Here is a 26,067-nt window from a genome sequence, read left to right as displayed (position 1 = left end):
GACTCTGCCAACCACATCTCTGCTGGGCATGCATTCTCCCTGTCAGATTCTTACAGAAGGGTGCTGGAAGAGAGGCTTCAAGGGGGGAAATGGGAGAAAGGATGCAGTCCTTTCTGTCTGTCTGCTCCACAGTCCTGAGACCCTCACACAGCAATTCTTCTTCCCTCCCCATAATAGCAGTTAAATATAGTTTGGAGTTTTTCCAAAACTTGAATTACCAGCCTCATCCAATAGGTGCCCCCTTCATAGAGTTTTGGCTCTCAAGTTCTCTGAGCTCAGAGACACCAGCTCCAGCCAAGCTGCATCTCCTCTGCAGAGGACAGGGTGCACCCCTCCACATGGCCCCTTCTCCATGTTTCTGAATTTTAATTATCACAGCATTTGTCTCCCAAGACCTGGGGCTGCTCACTGCTTCCTGCAATTTCTACCTCTAAGATACCTTGCTGTTCTTTTCCTGCCTTTTCAGTGACCTAGTTTATACCTTTATATCTAGTTAACAATTTTGTATATTAAATTCTCTCTGTTCAAACAACTAATATGGTTTTTGTCTCCTGATCGGACAATGATGGTACAAGATGTTTTTAATCTAAGTGTGCAATTGGCTTTTAGCTATATATTTTTAAAGGATAAGTCATTTTTGCCTGGAGTATCCCAGCTTCTGAATAAGCTGGCCACCCTTGATAAAACTGGGTTACCCATCCCACCTGTGTGAATTCTTCCCAGAGTCTGGATAAAAAGCAGCTTGCTCTGTGGAGAGCCCACTGGGACAGTCTACGGCAACCAGACACGCATCTGACTGTTCTTCCAGCTACAGGATCTGCTGGCAGGACTCTCTCTTCCCACTGGCAGGATGCGAAAGAGCTCAGCTTTGTCAGAATCTGGGCTCCACTGGGACGGCAAGATCTTCCTTTCTTCGCCATCAGCCTGCATGGAACTTGCTCTGTAAGCCCTTACCCTTTTACCCAGGGACCAACCCCTTTCTTCCCTACTGGGTTCTATTAAGGTAGAAGGCAACTTTCAATTCTGCTTGTGTTTTACCCATTCCCTGTGTATTTGGACTCATTGTCTAAGTCCTTTTGTTTGAGGAATAAATGAACCTGTTTCTAGTTCTCCCTCCAGAACCAATTAACTAACACAAAATAGCAAATAAGACATAATCCCCGTCCTCAAGGAGCTTCAGGTTGGGGGAGTCAGATAATAGGTTTTTAAATGGAATACAGGTTCAGTTGCATGCAGCAGAGGTGCAAAGTGGTGGTGAATTAAGCAAAAAAAAAGTTTCTGTCTCATAAAACAGTCCAAGTGTAAGAAGTTGAGGGCTGCCCTATTCTTGAGGTTATCCAGACACCAAGCCTCTTTCTATCTTGTGGCACAACCAGCCCTTGAAGGTTGCCATTGTCCACAAAGTCCAAGATGATGGGCCATCACATTCATATTCCAGTCAGAAGAGTAGAGGAGAAGAAAGCACATGCCTTCTCCTTTAACACAACCTGGACATTGCACACATCATTTCCCTTTGCATCCTGTGACTGCAATTTAATCACTTGGTTGCAACTATTTGCAAAGCGTACAGGGAAACATAGCCTTTATCCTCAGGGTGGCCATTGGCCCAGCTAAAAATTAAACCTCTATTTCCATAGGAGAAGGGGGTCAATGGGTATTCAGGAGAACTAGCAGTCTGCAAGAGCACTTTTCTTCATGTAAAATATGGTGTATAATTGATGCAAATGTTCTAATATGATAATTATTATCATAGAACATATGATAATAATTCCCAATATGATCACATATTGGGAATGTGTTACTTTCCTGTAAATTTTTTTAATTAATAAAAAAAGCTTTTTTTAAATGTGGTATATAGTGAGGGGAAGGCTGAGAAAGTTTGAAGGGATAGGAAGAAGAGGTTCTAGAATTTAAGATTTCTAAGATGAAGTATTTCCACATACTAATAAGGTCCAGATGTGGGATGGAGTGAGTGGCTAGAATGGTAAAGGTAAGCCCATAAAACTTGAGGTAGTTATTCCTCAAATGTGGCCTCACTCTCTATAAGCCCAACTCTGCAAGTGAAATCAGTGCCCTCACCCCTACATGGGACATGACATCCAGGGGTGAAAGCCTCCCTGGTGGTGTGGGAGATGACTCCCAGGAATGAGCCTGGCCCTGACCCCATGGGATCAACAATGCCATCCTGACCAAAAGTGGGAAAAGAAGTGTAAATAATAAAGTATCAGTGGCTGAGAGAGTTCAGACAGAGTCGAGAGACAACTCTGGAGGTCACTCCTATGCAAACTTCATTTAGACATTGCTTTCTATCATAACTTGCCAAACCCCAACTAAAACCATTCCAGTCAATCTTAAAGAACACCTAGGGCATTATATATGCTGCTACAAAGGTTCCATGCACTAGAGTAGCTTTCCAGAAACCTACAACCTGCAGATGGGTCCCTGGACAAGATAAGTCCTGAAACCTAGAGGGTCCAGCCTCTCCAGAACCATTAGATAGTTCCATCTCTCTACCCCATAATATTGACAACCCCTTCCAACATGGTGAAAAGTTAGAATGGCCATAGCCCAAATACTGCTAAAGAGTGGGAGAAAGATCAAAGGTGATAGTGGAGTTATATAGCGAAGGTAGGGTTTAACAAACGAATATGAATGCTGAATCATTATATTGATATTTCTTTTAGTCTCCAGTATCTTACAGCAGCTAGAAGTAAAAACCTAAAATTGTGGAATTGTAATCCATACCAAATTCTGAAATCTGTTCTGCAACTAATTGTTGTGATGTGCTTTGAAATTTATTGCTTTTTTTTGTATATATGTTATTTTTCACAAAAAAAGAAAAAAAGTTGATTATGATGACAAAAAAATATTTATTCCTTCTAGTCTCCAATGTTCTGGAGCAGTTAGAAGGAAAAATCTGAGAGAATGGTATGATAGCCCATGACAAACTCTGGGGTGTGTCCTGTAACTACTTGTTGAAGAGTGCTTGAAAAACATTGCTTTTTTCTTTCCTTGCTTTGTACAAATGTTATACTATATAATTTAAAAAGTTAAAAAAAAAAAAAAGCCTGAGGTAGTCAAAGTTTTTCAAGCAAGGATATTGAGTGGTTGTCTACATGGGCCCTGAACCCCCCTGGAATGATGCTATGTATTGGAGTGGAGAGAAAGCTGTGCAGAACAAACATAAGTGATAGAGGCAAAGAGATGGTCAAAGACTCTCTGAATTTTCATTCTTAGGAAAAGGTAGAATGACAGTCCTACCCACAGAGATGGGATATGGAGATGAGTTCCATTTCATATGTATTATATGAGATGAAAATGGGGGATTTAAGTAAAACTCTTCCATGGGCAGCTAAAAAAAAATTGGACGTATCCTGAGTCTAGAAAGCTGAGTTTCAAACAATGCCTGGCTCTGAAAATAAACCATTGTGCATAAGGTAAGGGAGGGGGGCAGTTTAAACCTAAATTGGGAATTTAGCAGAAATACAGGATGAGCACATAGGAAGCCAATTTGCATAAAAGACTGAAGTGACTTCTGGGAAAAATTCCCCCTGTGTTTATCGCTAAACTTCACATAAAGTTGTGTATGTCTGATAAATTGGAGGGAGAACCCAACTGAAACTTATTTGCTAGGAGATCAGGGATTTGCCTGCAATTACACTTGTCCTAAAAGGAAGGAACAGGGCACCATGAGCTAATGCAATAAAGATTTGGTTAATACAGTAGGGGTGAAGCTGAGAACAATATAGTGTCAGCCACTTATATTTAGTGATTTAAGACAGTGTGTTTTGTGACCAACCTGCCAATATTCACTGGGTAACCTAGAAAAAATTGTTTAACCTCTGAAGCCTCAGTTTCTTCTTCTGTAAAATGGAAATAATATCATCTAGTTTGTACAGAATTAAGAGGAATAATTATTAATGGACTTATCCCACTGTCAAACACATAGGAAAGAAATAATGGCCATTTATTTTATTTTTATAGATATTATTGCATATAGTAGCAATAATCCACAAGCCCACTGTGCAAGTTTGAAACCATTATGTACCCCAGAAAAAACATACTTTAATCCTGATCCAATCTTGTAGGACCAGATCTATTGTTTAAGGTGGGAAATTTTTATTGGATTGTTTCTGTGGAGATGTGATACATCCAGTTGTGGGCATGAAGTTTGATTAGCTTATCTCAATGAGAATGTTGCACACCCAATTGTGGGTATGACCTTTTGATTAGCTAGAGATGTGACTCCACCCATTTAAGGTGGGCCTTGACTAGTTTATGGGAATCCTTTAAAAGGGGAAACATTTTGGAGAAAGCTCAGAGTCAACAGGAGACCCAGATGTTTAGAAATGCAGAAAGAAAATGCCCCCCCGGGAAGCTGTTTGAAACCAGAGGCCAAAGAACCAGCAGATGCCAGCCACATGCATTCTCAGCTGACAGGGGTGTTCTGGACCCATTGGCCTGTCCTAAGTCAAGATGTCTTTCTTTGGATGCCTTAGTTTGGACATTTTTAGGGCCTTAGAACTCTATACTTGTTATCTAATAAATTGCCTTTATAAAAGTGATTCAATTTCTGCTATATTGCATTCCAGCAACATTTAACAAACCAATATGCCCACTTCTCACCCCCACCCCCTGCCAATGGACTCAGAACTGAGTCCTAAGGAGAACAGGTGCCATAAAAGGGGGGGGGGGGGAATTTTAAAGCTTTCTCACCAAAAACTCTCATTGCAGCTTTGACAAACCCCTCTAGTAGAGTATAACACCAAGCTCTAGGGTGGGAGGGCATTCTTCCCCACCTCCCAGAATGCCAAACAGCTCTGGCTCAGTGAAAACTGTGGAGCATCAGGGACAATTTGTCGAACCAGTCCAGAATAGATACCTCAGCCATTAGTAGAAATGAGGATGAGACATCTAGATCCCCCTCATTTATAGATCTCAGGACCCAGATACATGGCACTGGGACCAAGCCAGAGGCAGTAGGCAGTAGGACACAATAAAGCCCTGTGGAGGTGGCAAAGCAGCAACAGTGCCAAATTGCAGAGTACTAATTTATGAGCAGTGTAATGGTTTGAAGCTTGTATGTACCCCAGAAAAGTTAATGTTCTTAAAGTTAATCCATTCCTATGAGTATGGACCCATTATAAGATGGATCTTCTGGTGAGTCTTAACTTAAGTTGAGATGTAACCCACCTCATTCCCAGTGGGTCTTAAACCTCTTACTGGAGTCCTTTATAAGAGAATAAAAGAGAGAGAAGCTCAGACAGAGAAGACATAGAAGCTAAGAGAGAAATACAGAGAAGCTCAGAAAGAAAGCCACAAAGCAGCCAGAAGTTGAAAGCAACAAAACCCAGGAGAGGATCAGCAGATGTCACCATGTGCCTGGCTATGTGACAGAGAAGCTGACAATCGCCGATAACCGGTCTTCAGAGAGAAAGCATTGCCTGTTGATGCCCTGATTTGAACATTTTCAAAACCTGAGAACTGTAAACTTGTAAGTTAGTAAATCCCCATTGTAAAAGTCAACCCATTTCTGGTATATTGCATTTTGTCAGCTTTAGCAAACTAAAGTAAGCACTTGGGAGATAACTCCTGGGAGCTTTCAGAAATATTTTTACAGGGGCAGAAATCCTCCTGGAGTGGATGGGATCAAAGCTAGTAAAAGTTGGGTCATTATGATTGATTTCATTTGTACTAATAGTCAGGGATCTTGGGTCACATGTCAGTTGTTACCTAAGGCCAACCATAACCATGTTGTAATCATCATCATTCACAATAAGAGGCCTTATCTTTCATATGACAACCAAAACATGCTGCCTTGTTTGAATATAAGGAGTCTTTGTTTTCCTGTGCCCAAGAAATGTTTAATATAGTCTTACTTAGGCAATAAATCCATAGAAACAGAAAAATAAATATCTGTTCAGATGCAATTGAAAGCAGGTACTCCTAAACAAAAGCCAACGGGGAAAAATATTTTAAAATGCATAATTGTGGCAGGGCTGGATATCAAGAAACAAGATCTTCTCTTCCTGTGCGAGCTACTTTAACATGTTGATATTAAATCCAGTATTACTCATGATCACATACTTTAGACTACATGTTAGTAGACTCCCACCTATGTACAAGCCACAAGCATAAGAGCTTGACTCTGGAATTTCCACAAATATGCAAGTGATGATTCATTTAAATAAGAGGAATTCAGACTATCTTATTTTAATTTCTACTAATGTCTAAGTTATCCATTCATCCTGGGACATATCAAAAAATTAGTTTTGGTTTCTCTTAATGTACCATATTTAAAGTTGTGGTCAACTGTGCTTTGAAGGATGGAATAGTTTGAGGCATTCCAAAGGATCAGCAATATCAGACATTTATTTTTCTCTTAAATTCTTTAAAAAGGAGACCAAATGTCTCAGCTAAAGAAAGAGCTGCCCCCTAGTAAATTAACAGAAGAAATTTCTCCTGGCCAATCTAGAGCTCCTTAACTCAAAAGGCAAGTGCAAAGCCACTGCTTTCGTACATAGCAAATTGGTTCATTCAAGGAAAGACTGCAGACTGAGAAGGAAAGAATGGCATGCTCAAGAGAAGATGAATTTTTAACATATTTAATAGAAGACCACAATGAAAGAAAAATGACTTCATCAACCCCATTCTGGGAGCCTTGGTAAGACTAAAGGCTAAAAGGAGAAAGCCACTGGAACTGGCTTCCTGTCATGCAAGTTCCATCCATCAACCCAAGGTAGCTTCAGAGAGGTATCTGCAATCACAATTGATAGTGAATAAAGCACAATTATCAAGTTCTTTATTTGCTATTGCTCTAAAGTTAAACAGAGTCATTTGCCTCTATCAAGTAATAATTGATTACTTTGTATGGGCTACAACTTATAAGGCCAAGGTCAAGGAAAATTAAGTTGGATGGGCTACAATTTATAAGGCCTAAGTCAAGGAAAATTAAGTTGGATAACATAAATCCTCCAGCACTGATCCTTATCTGAACTACTGTGCTGTAAACTATTAACCCTGAAGACAGGTTTGTGGAAAATAATATAGAATCCAAAATCATAGTGTACGTTCTGATGGATAATAAACAACCAGAACCATCTAGGAAATACTGAACTTTCTTCATTTGATAGGAAAAGATAATTGAATTTGCCCTGCCTTGGTGCACCTGGTTAATCATTCAGACCAGCAAAAGCAGTCAGTACTCATTAAAAGGAAAAAAAAGATACGTTTTAATTGAGGAAAGATTTTCTTATTTTTCCTCCTCTTCTTCCCTTGCTATGATCCAAGAGAATACAGTCTTTAAGGGAAGGAGAAAGGGTCACAATGTAACCGAGAAGTTAGGATTTAAGGGATGCTTTTGATTACTGGATCATATTCCTTTTTGCTTTTTGGAATATTGAAGTAGACAGAGGGGAATTCCCAAAGTCTCTAAACTATCATTCAGCTGCCCTGATAACTGAAATGAGTGTAAAAGCCCTTATCTTGTGCCTTTGTGACTGTAAGAGCTGTTACTCCTTTATCTGGTCATTTTCTTAAGGGCAAAGACCCTAATGCTAATGAAGAATTTGAACTTAGCCATTAACTAGCTTCCGCCCCAGACATTTGTAAATCATATCAGCTAGGCCCCACTATTGAAAGATAACCTGTTTCTCTTCCTTTTAACTTACACCGGTAGTATTGAAGTAATAGCTTTGCCTCTCCTCCTTTCAATTTATGTTCTCCTATTGAAATGATAATGATAACACTGTCTCATTTTCTGCTTTGATCTTGCTATTCAAAATGACCTCATCTCACCTTGCTAAAATCCTTAAAGATCTTGAACCCCCTAAATTTAGAGAGACAGATTTTGGGCCGCTAGGCCATCTGCTCTCCTACTACGCACATAGAAGATTTCCTTCACTGAAACCTGGTGTCTCAGGATTGTTTCTTGAACGCATCGGGCAAAAGAATCCAACCACATTTGTCCAGTAACAAGAAGTAATAGCATGAGGTTTGCACTGACAGAAGTGAGGGAGAAATTCAGTCAAAGTCTTTTTGTCTCTGTTACTAATTGCCAATACAAACAAACAAAAACCTACCAAAAATTAACAGAAACAAAGTATGATTCTGCAGTTTCAACTGCCCAAAAAAAACATATTGTAATAGAACAGTCAGAAATACTAAAACTGAATAAAGCTAGGCTAAGGGCATAAAGATATTATTTGTGCCATTCATTCAACTTCTCTGAATAATTGAAAATATTCCAAATTTAAAAGTTGGACAAAAGTCTTGTCATAATTGGTACTAAAGTAAAAGTAGATGTGGGTTAACTTATAAAAATAATTTTATGTACTCCTTGTATTTTTGTTTTGCTGATACAACCATTATTTGCACTTTTACTGGCATAATAAATGGCCTCTGTCCTATGTATACTGAAGTTTTTATATCTAGCATTGTACCAGCCAGAATATCTATAAATTATTATTTTTACATTGATCAGTACATTCAGCCAGTGAACCTATGTGTACCTGTTTAGTTGCAATTTCCAAAAAAAATTGTCTTAAAAGACAAAAAGGCAAAAATTAAAATAATCTCTGATGACTGTCTTTAACACAGTTGAATCAAGCAAGAAAAAATTAAGTCATTTTCTAAACTTAACATCACTGAAAAAGCACTACGTTTTAAGTCCCTAAAAAAGACAGATATTTAAAAAGTGAATTTCATTTAGAAATGCCAGAAGTTAGAGATTATTCTTAAAAATCAATAAGCTTACTGTTGGTAGGGAAGCTGAGAGGAGCAGCCCCTCTGGAGGACAGTGTTGTGGTTCCACAGGATTGGGCTAGGATGGGGCTGCCATATGATCCCGAGACCCTGTTGCTAGGTATATAACTGGAGGAACTAAGAGTGGGGACATGAATACACATTTGCACACTGGTGTTTACAGCAGTGGATGGAGGTGGTCTAAGGGTACATCAACTAAGGGATGGAAGGGAAATGTGCTGTTTACATGTAACGGACTACTGAGCAGCTGCAAGAAGAAATGAGGTTATGAGGCATGCAACTAGGTGAATGAACCTTAAGGACAGTATGTTGAATAAAATGTCAGAAACAAAAAGACAAATATTATCATGCCTCACTCATATGGATTGACTATAATATACAAACTCAGAGAATTGAAGTCGATATTGGGGCTACTCCTACAAAGCTTATTCCTGCAAAGGAGAGGCTAAGCCTACTTAAAATTAGGCCTAAGAATCACCCCCAGAGGACCTTTTTTGTTAAACAGATGTGGCCTCTCTCTCTAAGCCAACTCAGGAGGTGAAATCGCTGCCCTTCCTTCCACATGGGACATGGCTCCCAAACATGTAAATCTCCCTGGAGATGTGGGATCTGACTCCCAGAAATGATACGCAGACTGTAAACTAATAAATTCCCATTGTTAAACCAATGCATTTCATGGTATCTGCTTTAAGCTGCTTAGGAAACTATAACAGGTGTCATCCAATTTTTCTGAAAAATTTCACAATAAGCTCACATTATAAACAAAGTAAAACTACTTATATTTTTAATGGGTCTTGATTTTTCACAAAGAGTATAGCCTCCGAGTAGCCATTACGGATGGCATCTGATATTAAAATCTATAGAGGGGAGGGAATGTTTCATAGAGTAGAAACTGGGGGAAATGATAATTTTCATCTGTTCAAAATATAAGCATTTTTTTTATCCTCATTATATTTACAGAAGCTGAAATGGAAGTGAACAAGACCAACACTGTGTCTATTCTCAAAGATTTACAGACTAGTGGGAAAGGGACAAATTATAGCAGAAATTATCATAATTATGTTAAGTGACACTATGTAACAATGGGGTTTTCCCTTGCTGGAGAGTCAGAGAGGCTTGCTGAAGAAGGGACGCTTATGCTGCGCAAACAAGAAAAAGAGTGGGTAAGCCCCCTCCAAGGGAAGGAACAGCCAGGGGACAGACCCAGAGGTGGGAGGAAGGCTGGGGAAGGGAAGGGTCGTTGGTTGAGAGTCTTAAGAAAACAGAGAGGGACCAGATCATCCAGGCCTTGTGGAAATGCTAAGGATTTGGGTCTTGATCCCAAATGCAATAGAAAGCCAAGGGCAGGTTTTAGGTATAAGTGATATAACCTAGCTTGTTCTTTCATAGATCTGGGGGGGTGGGGGGGAAGTGGACAGTTCATATCAGTTACTTCAAAGGTGGAATCAACGAAACTTATTTGATCTGAAATGGCAAATAAGGAGAAGGGAAGTAGTAAGGGTGAATCCTGGGTTTCTTACTTGGGTAACTGAGTTTGGGGGTACCATTTATGAAGATGGGAAGCACAGAAGCAGAATCAGGTCTTAGGGACCAGGAAGAGGAAACTAGGGTGTCCAGTACAGAGCTGGAAATACAGGACTGGCACTCAGAAGAGAAGTCTGGGCTGCATTATAAATTTGGGACTGGTCAACCCAAAGAGGTGTCATTAATGTGTCCCGAGACTGCAAAGTGGGGCCATTTCTCCTTTAATATCTAATGATTTTCCATCGTTTACTGGGGCTCTCCTCTGGAAATACTCTATTGGGTTGAATGATTGCCTCCAAAAGGATATGTCTACATCCAGATCCCTGGAACATGAATGTAACTTTATTTGGTAAAAAGGTCTTTGCAGATGCAATTAAGGATCTTGAGATGAGACTATCTTGGATTATCCAGGTGGGTCCTAATCCAATGACAAATGTGCTTATTAAGAGAGACAGAGGCAACAGACATACAGAGGAGGAAGAATGTGACCACGCATTGGAGGGATGTGGCCACAGACTGAGGGAGTCAAGGAATCCCGACAGCCAGCAGCATCCAAAGGGGCAGGGAAGTATTCTCCCCTAGAGGCTCCAGAGAGAGTGCAGCCCTGTCAACACCTTGGTTTTAGACTCTAGCCCTTAGAAGTGTGAGAGAATAAGTTTCTGTGGTTTCAAGCCACCAAGTTTGTGGTACTTTGTTATGACAGTCATAGGAAACTAATAAATAGCCCACAAGGACGCTCAGAGCTGCTAGCATGAGTCTCCCCCTTGTGTCTCCTGTTGCCAGCTGGGACTAGAGACCTTAGATGAACCCTTCAAGGAAGGGTCCATACCACTGGGCCTTCCATGGTCAGACCTGCAGGCCTTAGCTACCTGTAGCACAGGCTCCCTGGGTGGTGGAAACAAAGGCCAGTTGTTGCCACAGGTAGGAGACTTATTCCCACTCTTGATTTCCACAATTCAAAGAAGCACTCCTCCTCTCCACATGAGATGAAATAACCAACCTGCTTGGAAATTTGGAGAGGACAAAGTGAAAGGGCTAGACCCACATCCATCTACCTCCTCAGAAGTGAGCTACCACAGGAAGCATGAGTTCAGCTGCTCCTCCAGAGACTGGCTCTTCTCCTCTCCTTCGCCCACCCCAATCCAGCACTGCCTGTGATGGATGGGAAATTCTGCCTAATTCTTGGCTTTGGGATGAGAAAGTCCAAGTGAATAACAAAGCACACCTTGGCCTCTGCCAGTAAAAAGGCGATATTTTGGCTTATAACATTTATTATTTGCTATCTTTCCATAACAGAAAACCTGAGTTTTTGTAACCAGTCCTGTTGCACAGTCTGTATCCCTTCAGCTCCAATTACCCAATATCTTACCCTATTCCTATCTCCTGATGATCTCTGTTACCAATGACATATTCCAAGTTTATTGTTGGATTCATAAACTTGGAATATGTCAGTTCATATCAGTGAGACCATACAGTATTTGTCCTTTAGTTTTTGGCTAGTCTCACTCAGCATAACGTTCTCAAGGTCCATCCATGTTGTTACATACTTCATAAGTTTATTCTGTCTTAAAGCTGCATAATATTCCATCGTATGTATATACCACAGTGTGTTTAGCCACTCGTCTGTTGATGGACATATTGGCTGTTTCCATCTCTTTGCAATTGTAAATAATGCTGCTATAAACATTGGTGTGCAAATGTCCATTTGTGTCTTTGCCCTTAAATCCTCTGAGTAGATACCTAGCAGTGGTATTGCTGGGTCATATGGCAATTCTATATTCAGCTTTTTGAGGAACCACCAAACTGCCTTCCACAGCAGTTGCACCATTTGATATTCCCACCAACAATGAATAAGTGTGCCTCTTTCTCCACATCCTCTCCAACACTTGTCATTTTCTGTTTTGTTGATAATGGCCATTCTGGTGGGTGTGAGATGATATCTCATTGTGGTTTTGATTTGCATTTCTCTAATGGCCAGGGACTTGAGCATCTCTTCATATGCCTTTTGGCCATGTATTTCCTCTTCTGAGAAGTGTCTGTTCAAGTCTTTTTCCCATTTTGTATTGGATTGGCTGTCTTTTTGTTGTTAGTTGAACAATCTCTTTATAAATTCCGGATACTAGGCCTTTATCTGATATGTCGTTTCCAAATATTGTCTCCCATTGTGTAGGCTGTCTTTTTACTTTCTTGATGAAGTTCTTTGATGCATAAAAGTGTTTAATTTTGAGGAGTTCCCATTTCTTTCTTTCTTTCTTCAGTGCTCTTGCTTTAGGTATAAGGTCTATAAAACCGCCTCCAATTACAAGATTTATAAAATATTTCCCTACATTTTCCTCTAATTGTTTTATGGTCTTAGACCTGATGTTTAGATCTTTGATCCATTTTGAGTTAACTTTTGTATAGGGTGTGAGATACGGGTCCTCTTTCATTCTTTTGCATACGGATATCCGGTTCTCTAGGCACCATTTATTGAAGAGACTGTTCTGTCCCAGGTGAGTTGGATTGACTGCCTTATCAAAGATCAAATGTCCATAGATGAGAGGGTCTATATCTGAACACTCTATTCGATTCCATTGGTCAATATATCTATCTTTATGCCAGTACCCTCCTGTTTTGACCACTGTGGCTTCCTAATATGCCTTAAAGTCAGGTAGTGTGAGACCTCCAGCTTCGTTTTTTTCCCTCAAGATACTTTTAGCAATTCGGGGCACCCTGCCCTTCCAGATAAATTTGCTTATTGGTTTTTCTGTTTCTGAAAAGTAAGTTGTTGGATTTTGATTGGTATTGCATTGACTCTGTATATCAATCCAGTAGAACTGACATCTAAACTATATTTAGTCTTCAAATCCATGAACATGGTATGCCCTTCCATCTATTTAGGTCTTCTGTGATTTCTTTTAAGTTTACCTTGTAGTTTTCTTTGTATAGGTTTTTTGTCTCTTTAGTTAAATTTATTCCTAAGTATTTTATTCTTTTAGTTGCAATTGTAAGTGAGATTCGTTTCTTGATTTTGCCCTCAGATTGTTCATTACTAGTGTATAGAAACACTACAAGTTTTTGAATGTTGATCTTATAACCTGCCACTTTGCTGTACTCGTTTATTTGCTCTAGTAGTTTTGCTGTGGATTTTTCAGGGTTTTCAACATATAGTATCATATCATCTGCAAACAGTGAGAGTTTTACTTCTTCTTTTCCAATTTTGATGCCTTGTATTTCTTTTTCTTGCCTAATTGCTGTGGCTAGAACTTCCAACATGATGTTGAATAACAGTGGTGATAGTGGACATCCTTGTCTTGTTCCTGATCTTAGGGGGAAAGTTTTCAGTTTTTCCCCATTGAGAATGATATTAGCTGTGGGTTTTTCATATATTCCCTTTATCATTTTAAGGAAATTCCCTTATATTCTTATCCTTTGAAGTATTTTCAACAGGAAAGGATGTTGAATTTTGTCAAATGCCTTCTCTGCATCAATTGAGATGATCATGTGATTTTTCTGCTTTGATTTGTTGATATGGTGTATTACATTAATTGATTTTCTTATGTTGAACCATCCTTGCATACCTGGGATGAATCCTACTTGGTCATGATGTATCATTCTTTTAATGTGTTGCTGGATTCAATTTGCTCGAATTTTGTTGAGGATTTTTGCATCTACATTCATTAGAAAGATTGGTCTGTAGTTTTCTTTTTTTGTAATATCTTTGCCTGGTTTTGGTATGAGGGTGATGTTGGCTTCATAGAATGAATTAGGTAGCTTTCCCTCCACTTCAATTTTTTTGAAGAGTTTGAGCAGGGTTGGTACTAATTCTTTCTGGAATATTTGGTAGAATTCACATGTGAAGCCGTCTGTCCTGGACTTTTCTTTTTGGGAAGCTTTTTAATGACTGATTCAATTTCTTTACTTGCGATTGGTTTGTTGAGGTCATCTATTTCTTCTTGAGTCAAAGTTGGTTGTTCATGCCTTTCTAGGAAGTTGTCCATTTCATCTACATTGTTGTATTTATTAGCATAAAGTTGTTCATAGTATTCTGTTATTACCTCCTTTATTTCTGTGGGGTCAGTGGTTATGTCTCCTCTCCATTTCTGATCTTATTTATTTGTATCCTCTTTCTTCTTCTTTTTGTCAATCTTGCTAAGGGCCCATCAATCTTATTGATTTTCTCATAGAACCAACTTCTGGTTTTATTGATTTTCTCAATCGTTTTCATGTTTTCAATTTCATTTATTTCTGCTCTAATCTGTTATTTCTTTCCTTTTGCTTGCTTTGGGGTTAGTTTGCTGTTCTTTCTCCAGTTCTTCCAAGTGGACAGTTAATTCCTGTATTTTTGCCCTTTCTTCTTTTTTGATATAGGCATTTAGGGCAATAAATTTCCCTCTTAGCACTGCCTTTGCTGCATCCCATAACTTTTGATATGTTGTGCTTTCATTTTCATTTGCCTCGAGAAATTTACTGATTTCTCTTGTAATTTCTTCCTTGACCCACTGGTTGTTTAAGAGTGTGTTGTTGAGCCTCCACATATTTGTGAATTTTCTGGTGCTCTGCCTATTATTGATTTCCAACTTCATTCCCTTATGATCTGAGAAGGTGTTTTGTATGATTTCAATCTTTTTAAATTTGTTGAGACTTGCTTTGTGACCCAGCATATGGTCTATCTTTGAGAATGATCCATGAGCACTTGAGAAAAAGGTGTATCCTGCTGTTGTGGGGTGTAATGTCCTATAAATGTCTGTTAAGTCTAGCTCATTTCTTGTAATATTCAAATTCTCTGTTTCTTTATTGATCCTCCATCTAGATGTTCTGTCCATTGATGAAAGTGGGGAATTGAAGTCTCCAACTATTATGGTAGATGTGTCTATTTCCCTTTTCAGTGTTTGCCTCACAGTGTTCCCTTGCAGTGTTTGCCTCACGTATTTTGGGGCATTCTGGTTCGGTGCATAAATATTTATGATTGTGATGTCTTCATGTTGAATTGTTCCTTTTATTAGTACATAGTATCCCTCTTTGTCCCTTTTAACTGTTTTATATTTGAAGTCTAATTTGTTGGATATTAGTATAGCTACTCCTGCTCTTTTCTGGTTGGTATTTGCATGAAATATCTTTTCCCAACCCTTCACTTTCAACCTATGTTTATCTTTGGGTCTAAGATGTGTTTCCTGTAGACAGCATATAGAAGGATCCTGTTTTTTAATCCATTCTGCCAGTCTATGTCTTTTGATTGGGGAGTTCAATCCATTAACATTTAGTGTGATTACTGTTTGGGTAGTACTTTCTTCTACCATTTTGCCTTTTGTATTTTATATGTCATATCTGATTTTCCTTCTTTCTACACTGTTCTCCACACCTCTCTCTTCTGTCTTTTTATATCTGTCCCTAGTGCTCCCTTTAGTATTTCTTGCAGAGCTGGTCTCTTGGTCACAAATTCTCTCAGTGAATTTTTGTCTGAAAATGTTTTTGATTTCTCCCTCATTTTGGAAGGACAATTTTTCTGGGTATAGAATTCTTGGTTGGCAGTTTTTCTCTTTTAGTAATTTAAATATATCATCCCACTGTCTTCTCGCCTCCATGGTTTCTGCTGAGAAATCTACACATAGTCTTATTGGGTTTCCCTTGTATGTAATAGATTGCTTTTCTCTTGCTGCTTTCAAGATCCTCTCTTTCTCTTTGACCTCTGAGATTCTGACTAGTAAGTGTCTTGGAGAACTTCTATTTGGATCTATTCTCTTTGGGGTATGCTGCACTTCTTGGATCTGTAATTTTAGGTCTTTCATAAGAGTTTGGAAATTTTCAGTGATAATTTCTTCCATTAGTTTTTCTCCTCCTTTTCCCTTCTCTTCTCCTTCTGGGACACCCACAACATGTATATTTGTGCGCTTCATATTATTATTCCATTCCCTGAGTCCCTGCTCATATTTTTCCATTTTTTCCCTAAAGTTTCTGTTTCTTGTCGGATTTCAGATGTTCCATCCTCCAGTTCACTAATCCTATCCTCTGTCTCTTGAAATTTACCATTGTAGGTTTCCATTGCTTTTTTCATCTCTTCTACTGTGGCTTTCATTCCCATAAGTTCTGAGATTTGTTTTTTAAGACTTTCCATTTCTTCTTTTATTCATTCCTTGCCTTCTTCATATCCTCTCTCAATTCATTGATTTGGTTTTGATGAGTTTTTCCATATCTGTTCGTATATTCTGAATTAATTGTTTTAGCTCTTGTATCTCATTTGAACTATTGGTTTGTTCCTTTGACTGGGCCATATCTTCAATTCTCCTGGTGTGATTTGTTATTTCTTGCTGGTGTCTAGACATTGAACTACCTTAATTAGTTTATTCTGGAAATTGCTTTCACTTCTCTTGCCTAGGGTTTTCTTGCTAGATTAATTTGTTGTCTATCTGTTCTTTGACATTCAGTTCAACTTTTTCTGGACCTCTAGCTTATGTTTGGTTTAACAGAGGATAATTTTTTGGTTCTTGTCTTCTTGTTTCTTGCCCTGCTTGTATGGTGCCTTCCCCACCCCCCCACCCTTAGGAGGGTCTACGTAGGTGTTATAGACTACCGGGTTTTCCCAGACTAAACTGACCTCCTATTAGGGGGAAGGAGTCACCTGCATCAGTTGTCCCTGAGGGTGAGACCCAGCAGGTTAAAAGACTTTCCTGTGAAGTCTCTGGGCTCTGTTTTTCTTATCCTGCCCAGTATGCAGTGCGTCTGCCTGCAGGTCACATGAGCAAAAGATATTGCAGCACTTTTAACTTTGGAAGACTCTCCCTGCTGGGGGCATGGTGGAGACGGAGGAGAGGTTGTAGGCTGGTTTTAATGGCTTCAAATTGCCAAGCCCTGGGTTCTGAATTCCTTGAGAGAGGGATTCCACCTGAGTTGGGCTTCACCCCTCCCCTGGGGAAGGCACAGGTGGGAGACAGCCCTGAAAGCAGCCCATTTCTACCTATGCCTGGGGCAGTTGCAGCCCAAGAAGTCCCAGAGGCTGCCAAGTCTCCGTAGAAACACAGCCACTAAAACCTCTGTTTCCTCCCCTTTCCTCTTTTTCCGTGAGCCCAATGAGCGACCTCTGCCTTGACCAGGTTTAGAGTCTCTTTCCTTTCCCTCTGGGAAGCCGCCTGTAGGGGAGGGGCGCCAGGTGCCAGGCACTGCATCTTGGGGAACTCACAGTTTTGAGGAGGCTTGCAGCCTGTCCAGCTGGTCCAGACTGGGGTACGCTGTGTGTCCGGTCACTGACGTGGCTCCGGGAGCTGTTCTGTACTGTTTCTGGTTATTTAGTAGTTGTTCTGGAGGACGAACTAAAAAGCACACATTGCTAAGCTGCCATCTTGGCCCCTCCAGGTGTTGTTTTCTTTTTCCACTACTTTAAGCCACATTTCAATTAATATCCTTGGACATACAATTTTATACAGCTATCTCTACACTAAAGAGTAAAACTGCTGGGTCCAAAGAAATATAAATTTTAAATACTGATTCATCTTGTTTGGAACACTATCTCCAGTCTGCTAAGATGGACTCTTACATAATATAACATAATCAAAGAGATAACGTCCCATCACCTTTGCCATATTCTATCAGTTAGATGCAGGTCACTGGCCCCACCTGCACTCAGGGGGAGGAGATTATACCCTCAGAACTAGATCATGGGGGCCACCTTAGCATTCTGATTACATGAGGGTGTCCAGCTCCCCAGGTGAATCCTGGGTTAGCAACCTCTGCCAATCTGGCAGGGAACAAAAGGTATCATGTTTTTATTAGCATTCTTTGAATACTGGTGAGGTTCAATACCTTTTTAGGTGTTTACTGGGCATTTTCTATTTCTTCTTTTGTGACTTACCCATTACTGCTCTTTGTCCAGTGTTTTCTTGAGTTGTTGGTACAGATCAACAATCTCCTATCTGCAATTTCAAAAATCAAAAAAACTCTGAAAACCTTAAGTTGTTCATAACTATTGGGTAGAATAAGCTGGCTCATGATGAACTTATTTGTTTTCTAAGCCTTCCCTGAACTGATGTGAAGCTACAGTTTTATTCATTTCATTTAGTGTGGATTACACTGCACAAATAAAAATGTATTTGAGTAATTGTGTGCTGCCCTGGGCCCCACTGGGGATGTTAAATAATATATACTATTTACCTTTCTGAAGGTCCTTAATTTATGTATTCTGAAATATTTGTAGCACCACAGATTTTTGGTAAGAAGTTATAGAACTCTATTTCTTACTGATTTCAAAAAAAATTTGCATGGATTTTGCCAGTTTCTCCCCCATTTTGTCATGTTTTTCCAACCGAGCTAAAAAATACCATAGATCTTTTTAAATTACTTATGTAATTCATGTTCATTGTAAATTTTTTAAAAAGTTAAATATGTATTATAACAGTGCCTCTTAATCCCTTCAAGTCAGTGATGTCTTTGAAAATCTGATTAAGGTTATGGAAAAGTTTATATACTCTCCTTTATATACTCTTTCACATTTAATTTAAGGAGCTTTGTAGGCTTGAGCACTAAGTTAAGAACCTCTACTTTATATGCTCTTCTTAGGAAATTTCATCCTTTCCTCTGATTTCAATGATCATCTACATAATTATGACTCCCAAATATGTATGTATGTTTGGGTATATGTGTGTGTATGTATTTCATCCCAGATTCATTTCCTGATTATATTTCCATCATGTCAGGCTACTAAACATCTTCACTCAAATATTTCACTAACCTCAAACTCAACATACCAAAATCCGAAATCATTTTCTCTTAGGACAAATCCACTCTTCTCTTTATATTAATTCTTAATGAATGGAACCACTCAAATGAGTCGGCCAAAAACCTGATCAGCAATAATGACTCCCACCCCTCCCACTTCTTTGATATCTTTCGGTGTTATCCACTTCTCCCCTTCTCCATTACAACAAATTTAAGTCTAGGCCACCATGCCTTGCTTGGATTAACTCTAACTAGTTTCCTACCAGCATTTTGCTAAAGCTCCTGAGATGCAATATGCCAGAAATGGGTTGGCTTTGAATAATGGAAATTCATTAAGATACAAGTTACAATTCTGAAGTCATGGAATTGTCCAAATTAAGGTATCAATAAGAAGATACCTTCACTGAAGAAAGGCCCATGGCATCCAGGATTCCTGGTACACATGGGAAGGCACAAGACGACATATGCTAGTCCTTCTCTCCCAAATGTCTCTGGGCTTCTTTGGGTCCTTGCTTGTTTCTCCTGGGGTATTTCATTCTCTCTCTGTGTGAGTTCTCTTAAAGTACTCCAGAAAAGAATTAAGACTCACCTTGAATTGGGTGGGCACATCTCCATGGAAACCACCTAATCAAAAGGTCCCATACACAAAAGGTCTGATCCCACAAGAATGGATTAAAAAAAAATGGTCTTTTCTTTGATAAATATGAAATTCAAACCAATACATCCTCCAATCCATGTTCCACCTTATAACCAGTGTGATCTTTCTGAAATGCAAATCTGCTAATATTACTTAAAATTTTTTAAGGATTCCCCATTGTTCCCAGGATAAAGTCAATACTCCTTAATATGATTTACAAAGTCCTTTATCACCTACAATGCTCTTAATTCCACATGATCTCCCTCCCAGTCCCTATATTTCTCAATGTTCACCACTTACCAAATTGCTCAAGCCAAAATGCTTGAACTCTGTCTTCATCCTCATCCTCCATCATATCATATCTGTATGATGTAGGGCCATTTTAATTCACGATAATCCAGGTAGCTGAGCCTAAATTAAGTTTGAAATCCTTAGGCTCCTGTTCTAGTTTGCTAGCTGCCGGAATGCAACACACCAGAGACAGATTGGCTTTTAATAAAAGGGGATTTATTTTGTTAGTTCTTCGGAGGAAAGGCAGCTAACTTTCCACTGAGGTTCTTTCTCACACGGAAGGCACAGGATGGTCTCTGCTGGTCTTCTCTCCAGGCCCCTGGGTTCCAACAACTTTCCCCGGGGTGACTTCTTTCTGCATCTTCAAAGGCCTGGGCTGAGCTGCTACTGCTGAGATGAGGAATGCTGAGCTGCTAGGCTGTGCAACATTGCGCTCTCTCATTTAAGCACCAGCCAATTAAGTCAAACATCACTCATTGCAGCAGACACACCTCCTAGCCGACTGCAGATGTAATTAGCAACAGATGAGGTTCACATACCATTGGCTTATGTCTGCAGCAACAAAACTAGGTATGCTCACCCGGCCAAGTTGACAACTGACTCTAACTAACACAGCTCCCTTTGGCTGAGTTGCCATCTGGAAAATACTCCTACTGGCCAGTCTGGGGCTGCCATTAGTAAGCATAAAAGCATCATGCAGAGGGATGCTCAAGGAAGAACCCCAAATTTTAAAATAGTAATAGGGAAATCTGATTATTAATCAGGAAGTAATTGAGAGGAGATGATATTACCTGACTTAAGGTGTGTGGACCAGGAGATGAGGGAGGTAGAGCCAAAACTCAATTGATTTTTTAGGTCATTCCAATATGCAATAATAGCAGTGAATAACAGACAGTTTAGGATGTCCATCAAATACCTTGACTTTAAGGTACATTGTTAATAACCTTTTGTGATTAAAAAAAAAAGGGAGGGGAGTGGGGGATTACTGCATGAGTAGTTCAGGGGTAGAATTTTCACCTGCCATACAGAAGATCTGGGTTCAATTATTGGCCCATGTACTCCAAAATAAAAGAAAGGAAAAAAAGAAATTCAACAAATGGTGCTGCAATAATGGGGTATTCACATGGAAAAGAATAAAAAGGAGAGTCCACCATAGTCAGACTGCAAACGGTCCAGAAATCTAAAAACAAGACACTGGATAGTTTTAAAGGCCTTAATGGTGTGGCCAGAGTCAGCTGGTCAGACTGGGACAACAAGAGTAACCTGAAAATGGTGTCAACAGCAGTGAGATACCATGGATAGTCCTGAGAGGAGCTCACAGGTCTGATGGTAATCAATCTGCCAAAAACAAGGGGGTAGATAATGGTCCATGCTATGTTACCTGCCTCTTCACCACGAGACTTAATTTTGGCAGGAGTCACAAGTCTAGCATACAATGGTAGCCTGACTTTGTGTCCAGCCTGTGTGATAGCTGCTGTGTTGTCAGGTCAGGTATAATGGTGGACCAGGCAATAATAGTAGTGGCAATGTGGACAGAGTAGCTCCATACCAGAGAACTAGCCCTTACTATGAGCATCTACATGAGTGACCCAGACAGTTCAATCAAAAGCTGTAATTTGTTATCACATTCTGCATTTTCAAAGAGGGGTGTCTTTAATCTACTAGTCTGTAGTTTCCCAAGTGACAAGTCAAACTGCCAAGCCATTGGTAAAAGCTTGATATAAAAATATAACAAGTTTCATCAAGGAGAGGATTGACCAGAGCTATGAAGAACAGGCTTTAGTTCTGCACAGCAGAGTGACCATGACCATGTGTGGTTCACTGTAGCTGGCTCTAAGGGTCAGCAGTGGTAAAGCCCAGGGTACACCATCAGGTTTTTAAACTTAGCCAAACCATCAGTGTAATAGGTCTAGGCACTATAGCAAAATCCCTGTGAATTGAGGGCCCCATTGAGGCAGCAGCTTTGCATGAGGCAATAAAATTGAAGATAAAGTATCCAGAAAGGACAGTCGCTGCTATTTCATATAAATCTAAGATGCCTGGAGCCCGGCCAGCTGTATTCTTAAATATGGCATTTCCATTGACATTGAGGCTTGTTTGACTCTTCCCACTTTGTTGTCTTTGAGTTCAGTGGACCACACCCAATGAGACTATCTACCCAAGGGATCAGTTTTGAGAGGGTCAAGTAGCAGGCTAATAACTGCTTTTCAAAAGGGGTGGGGAGCCTGAGAGCTACGTCAGGGAAGCAATGCGTTCAACTCCCCAAGGGGCACCTCCAGCGGAGGCTACCTCTTTTTGTCCAAGTCTCCAACTGGCAAAATCACAGAGACTAGTAGCTAAAAAAGGTTGAGTTATGGAGACCCAAAGTTACTACTAATTCTCTATGTCACCTCTTCTCGATCAGAATAATCATCTCTAGCACTTATACTCATTCATAGAATAGGCATGTAAAACATCAACACCAAGTATACATTCATCAGTAAAAGCTACAACAGCATACCAAATAGGCCCAAAGGGTCCCACCCCACAAGGTCACATTATTTCCATTCACAACTGATGAGTTGCCCAAACCCAATCAGTGGAATTCAGGTGTCTCCTCCTCCCACAGAACCAGACAGGATGACTTGGGTGGCTGTATTCAACAGAGCTATATAAATTTGAGTCTTTCATATATAGTCTCACCCCTAATCACATTTCTTCTTAATGAAGCTGTGATTATGGTTGAGGGAAAGAGAGATGAGGGGGCACAGAAGGGGAAAGCAACTCTGAGTCAGGAAGCTTAGTGTTCAATTTCAGTTTCAGGTGACCATTCTCTGGTGACTCAAATAAAAAGATCTTCTGTTTTCAGCACACACAATGTCTTTATTGAATATTAAGTTCTTTACTGATGACACCATTAACTTCAGCTTTAGGGATTCTTTGGATTAGCAGTCACAACCACACTGCCTTTAGTCTGGGGCTGTGGAGCATATTGTCATAAGATCCCTTCTTTCATCTGCCCAGAGAGTGAGCAACAACCAAGACACTGTTTAGGTAGCTTGTTTCAATCCTACTTCTCACTGCTCAGCCTCTAAACATTAATTAGCAAGCAGGAAAGTCAGGGATCCTCATTCCCCTCACTCACGACGTGGACAAGAGCATTTACTGTTAGATCCCAAGGAGTCATCTCACATCCCCAAACCTGGCCATCATTCATCCTTTTCCAGAAAATTATGTCTCTGTCAGCAACCCATTCTCATTATTAAAAACTGTTGTCAAATAAAAAACAAATGCAGATTTGGTAAGGAGAGACTTTAATCGAAAGAATTATTGCAAGGCAGGGAGGAAAGACTCGCCTTGCAATAGGTAGAACACTTGACCATAAGGTCTCCAAGCTCCTCAAGGGTTTTCTTTTATATAGAGAAATAAAGAAGGGGGAAGAGGAAAGAGGAGGAGTAGAATGAAAGGGTGACATGATGGTCAGAGAACGTTCTATGCTGAAGGCAGCCTACCTCTCAGGAGGCACCCTTAAAGTTCAGGGGCCTGGGGCCTGGAGTAAGGCGAAAAGTTTAATCAAAATTTGGTTTTGTTCTGATTGATCAATAGGGACAAGCAATTTAGTTAATCACCTTCGAGGTGATGAATGGGAATTTCGAAGATCTGTCTCTGGCCTTGTCATAGGTAAACACGAAGGGGCATCCATGAGTCTTATATAAGTCATATGGGGAAACGTTGTTCTTTGTAGTAAACCATCTTCTGAAAACAAAGGGAGAATGTTCTTAACCTTTGCTATTTTTCAGGATTGCAGAGGTCAGGTAAAATTCAACAATGTCACTATCAAGAACTGTGAGAGGTTTGGCATTTTATCCTACTTGAAAGTTGTCAAGTTAGCCTGCCACCATTTTAGGCATGCTGGCAGAAGACACAAGATATCTGGGAATAACTTATTACTCAACACACAGAAGTAGCCTTGTTACAAACATTTCTTTGTTCCAATTCCCTAAGTCCCAATTCCCACAGGACAAGTGCAAGTGACACCTGTACATGCAGAGGGTTGCATTACAGTGAGGACTCCTGAATTTAGATAACCCAAATCTTTTATAATGCCATTTGCTCCAGAAGGAGAACTCTGCATCTTCTGAGGTTCTAAGCAAACCTGCCCCTTCCTTTGGAAGGAGATATTATCTCTATTTTCCAAATCTGTTTGCTATGTAAACATCCCTGAAAAAAGGCATACAGAAACATGGAAAACAGAGAACTGTCCAATAAATACCTTATTTTAACTACATCAAGTAGAAATGACCTCCCTATTTGCTTTTTACAAACAAGTAGGCCAACCACTTGTTTCAGTTGGTAAGAACATGCTCCCCAGATCAACTCTCAATGGACATGCTCCTAATTCTCTTTTTGACACTCCTCAAGATCCCTGTAAGCCTAAGCTTACCTTCCATCTATCTCACAGGCCACTGTTAATAATAATCATCTTCTATAAAACAGCAATTTAGTGGTTTTCATTGAGGAGTGGGGATGAATTAAAGATTTCTGGGCAGAGGGTCAGGATAGGTAATCTGAATATTCATCTAAACTAATGATTCTCAGCTTTTCCTGTCTTCAACTCACCAGAGGAATATTAGACACCCACTTGTCAGCGACGCTGTATGTAGGACCATGGGGAAAAAGCCAAGTTTGAGCATTAATTGACCAACCCCATGTTAAATCCTCATAATCATTTTACTTGAGATAGTATGAAGACAGCTCAGACACAACCATATCTAATTATTTGTAACTAATTCAAAACAAATTACATATTATCCTTGCCATTTCTATTAACAGTGATGATGTAAACTGACTAAATTAAAAATACTAAACTTTTAAGTATTACTGGGTACATATGGACTAGAAAACACTTTGTAAATCTAGCCCTTAAAATTTAGGGCCACAGGGATGAGCCTGGCCCTGGCACTGTGGGATTGACAATGCCTTTCTGACCAAAAAGGGGAAAAGAAATATAACCAAATAAGGTTATCAGTGGCTGGGAAAGTTCAAATAGAATCAAGAGGCTATTCTGGAGGTTACTCTCACACAGGCTTGAACTAGATATTGCTATTTACCATGGTCTGCCAACCCCCTACCAAAACCATTCCTGTCAACCCTGAAGAACACCTAGGGCTCTATCTGAGATTCTACAATGGTTCCATGCAATAGGGTAACTTTCCAGAAAAATGCAACCTCCAGATGGGTTCCTAGGCCAGAAACTCAGAGGGGCCAGCCTCTCCAGGACATCAACTAGTTCCATCCTCCTACCCCATATTATCAACAGCCCTTTCCAACAAGAAACAGTTAGACTAGGTATAGCCCAAATACCCCTAAAGACTGGGGAAAAGACCAAAGGAGAAGAGGGAGTTAGAGAAGATAGGATTTAACGGATGAGTAGGATTGCTGAATCATTATATTTATATTTCTTTTAGTATTCAGTGTCTTGGAGCAGCTAGAAGAAAAAACCTAAAATTGTGGTACTGTAACTCATAACCAACTCTTTACAATGTACCTAGAAATGCATTGCTTTTTTGTATATATGCCACATTTTACAATAAAAAAATGTTTTAAAAAATTCAGGGCCAAAAACACCTAAATTTTTAAAATTAACAAAACTGATGCTGGAAAGCATGTTAAAATATATACAGGCATACCGTGTTTTATTGTACTTTGCAGATATTGTTTTTTACAAATTGAAGGTTTAATGGCAGCCCTGCATTAAGCAATTCTATCGGTACCAGCATGTTCTCACTTCATGTCTCTGTGTCACATTTTAATTAAGGCATATACATTGTTTTTTAGAAAATGCTATTACACATTTAATATACTACAATGTAATGTAAACATAACTTTTTTTGGGGGGTGGGGTGGGGATGGTATATGGTCCAGGAATCAAACCCAGGTCTCCCGCATGGAAGGCAAGCTTCCTACCACTAAACCACCTGTGCACCCTAAACGTAACTTTTATATTTACTGGGAAACCAAAAAAAAAAAAATCATATGACTCACTTTACTGAGTTATTTGCTCTACTGCAAGAGTCTGGAACCAAACCCGTGATATCTCCAAGGTATGCCTGGAATACGTAATTGTTTAAAATTAGCAGTATTCTTATGTTGGCAGACATATTAAAATATATTTAATGCTTATC

General features: G+C 39.7%; 2 long non-coding RNA genes across 3 annotated transcripts in view; both read right to left on the bottom strand.

The window, feature by feature from the left end:
* The window catches only part of LOC143655664 (uncharacterized), a 41,317-nt gene extending 23,553 nt beyond the window's left edge, over positions 1–17,764 (bottom strand). The window contains exon 1 of the long non-coding RNA XR_013162209.1: positions 17,444–17,764. This is a non-coding gene — a long non-coding RNA (uncharacterized LOC143655664). The remainder of the gene's footprint in view (positions 1–17,443) is intronic.
* A 604-nt stretch (positions 17,765–18,368) lies between these two features.
* LOC143655663 (uncharacterized) overlaps positions 18,369–26,067 on the bottom strand; it is a 52,012-nt gene continuing 44,313 nt past the window's right edge. Inside the window, exons 3-4 of one of the 2 annotated variants that reach the window (XR_013162208.1) lie at positions 25,928–25,992; positions 18,369–23,638 (exon numbers count right to left, since the gene is read on the bottom strand). This is a non-coding gene — a long non-coding RNA (uncharacterized LOC143655663). Of the gene's footprint in view, positions 25,993–26,067 lie in introns of both variants that reach the window. The other variant, XR_013162207.1, reaches the window with a different exon arrangement.

The sequence above is a fragment of the Tamandua tetradactyla genome, chromosome 14 (genome assembly GCF_023851605.1).
Source record: "Tamandua tetradactyla isolate mTamTet1 chromosome 14, mTamTet1.pri, whole genome shotgun sequence".
Lineage (NCBI taxonomy): Eukaryota > Metazoa > Chordata > Mammalia > Pilosa > Myrmecophagidae > Tamandua > Tamandua tetradactyla.
The sequence above is the reverse complement of the archived record's forward strand: the minus strand, read 5'-3'. Positions and strand labels throughout refer to the sequence as shown.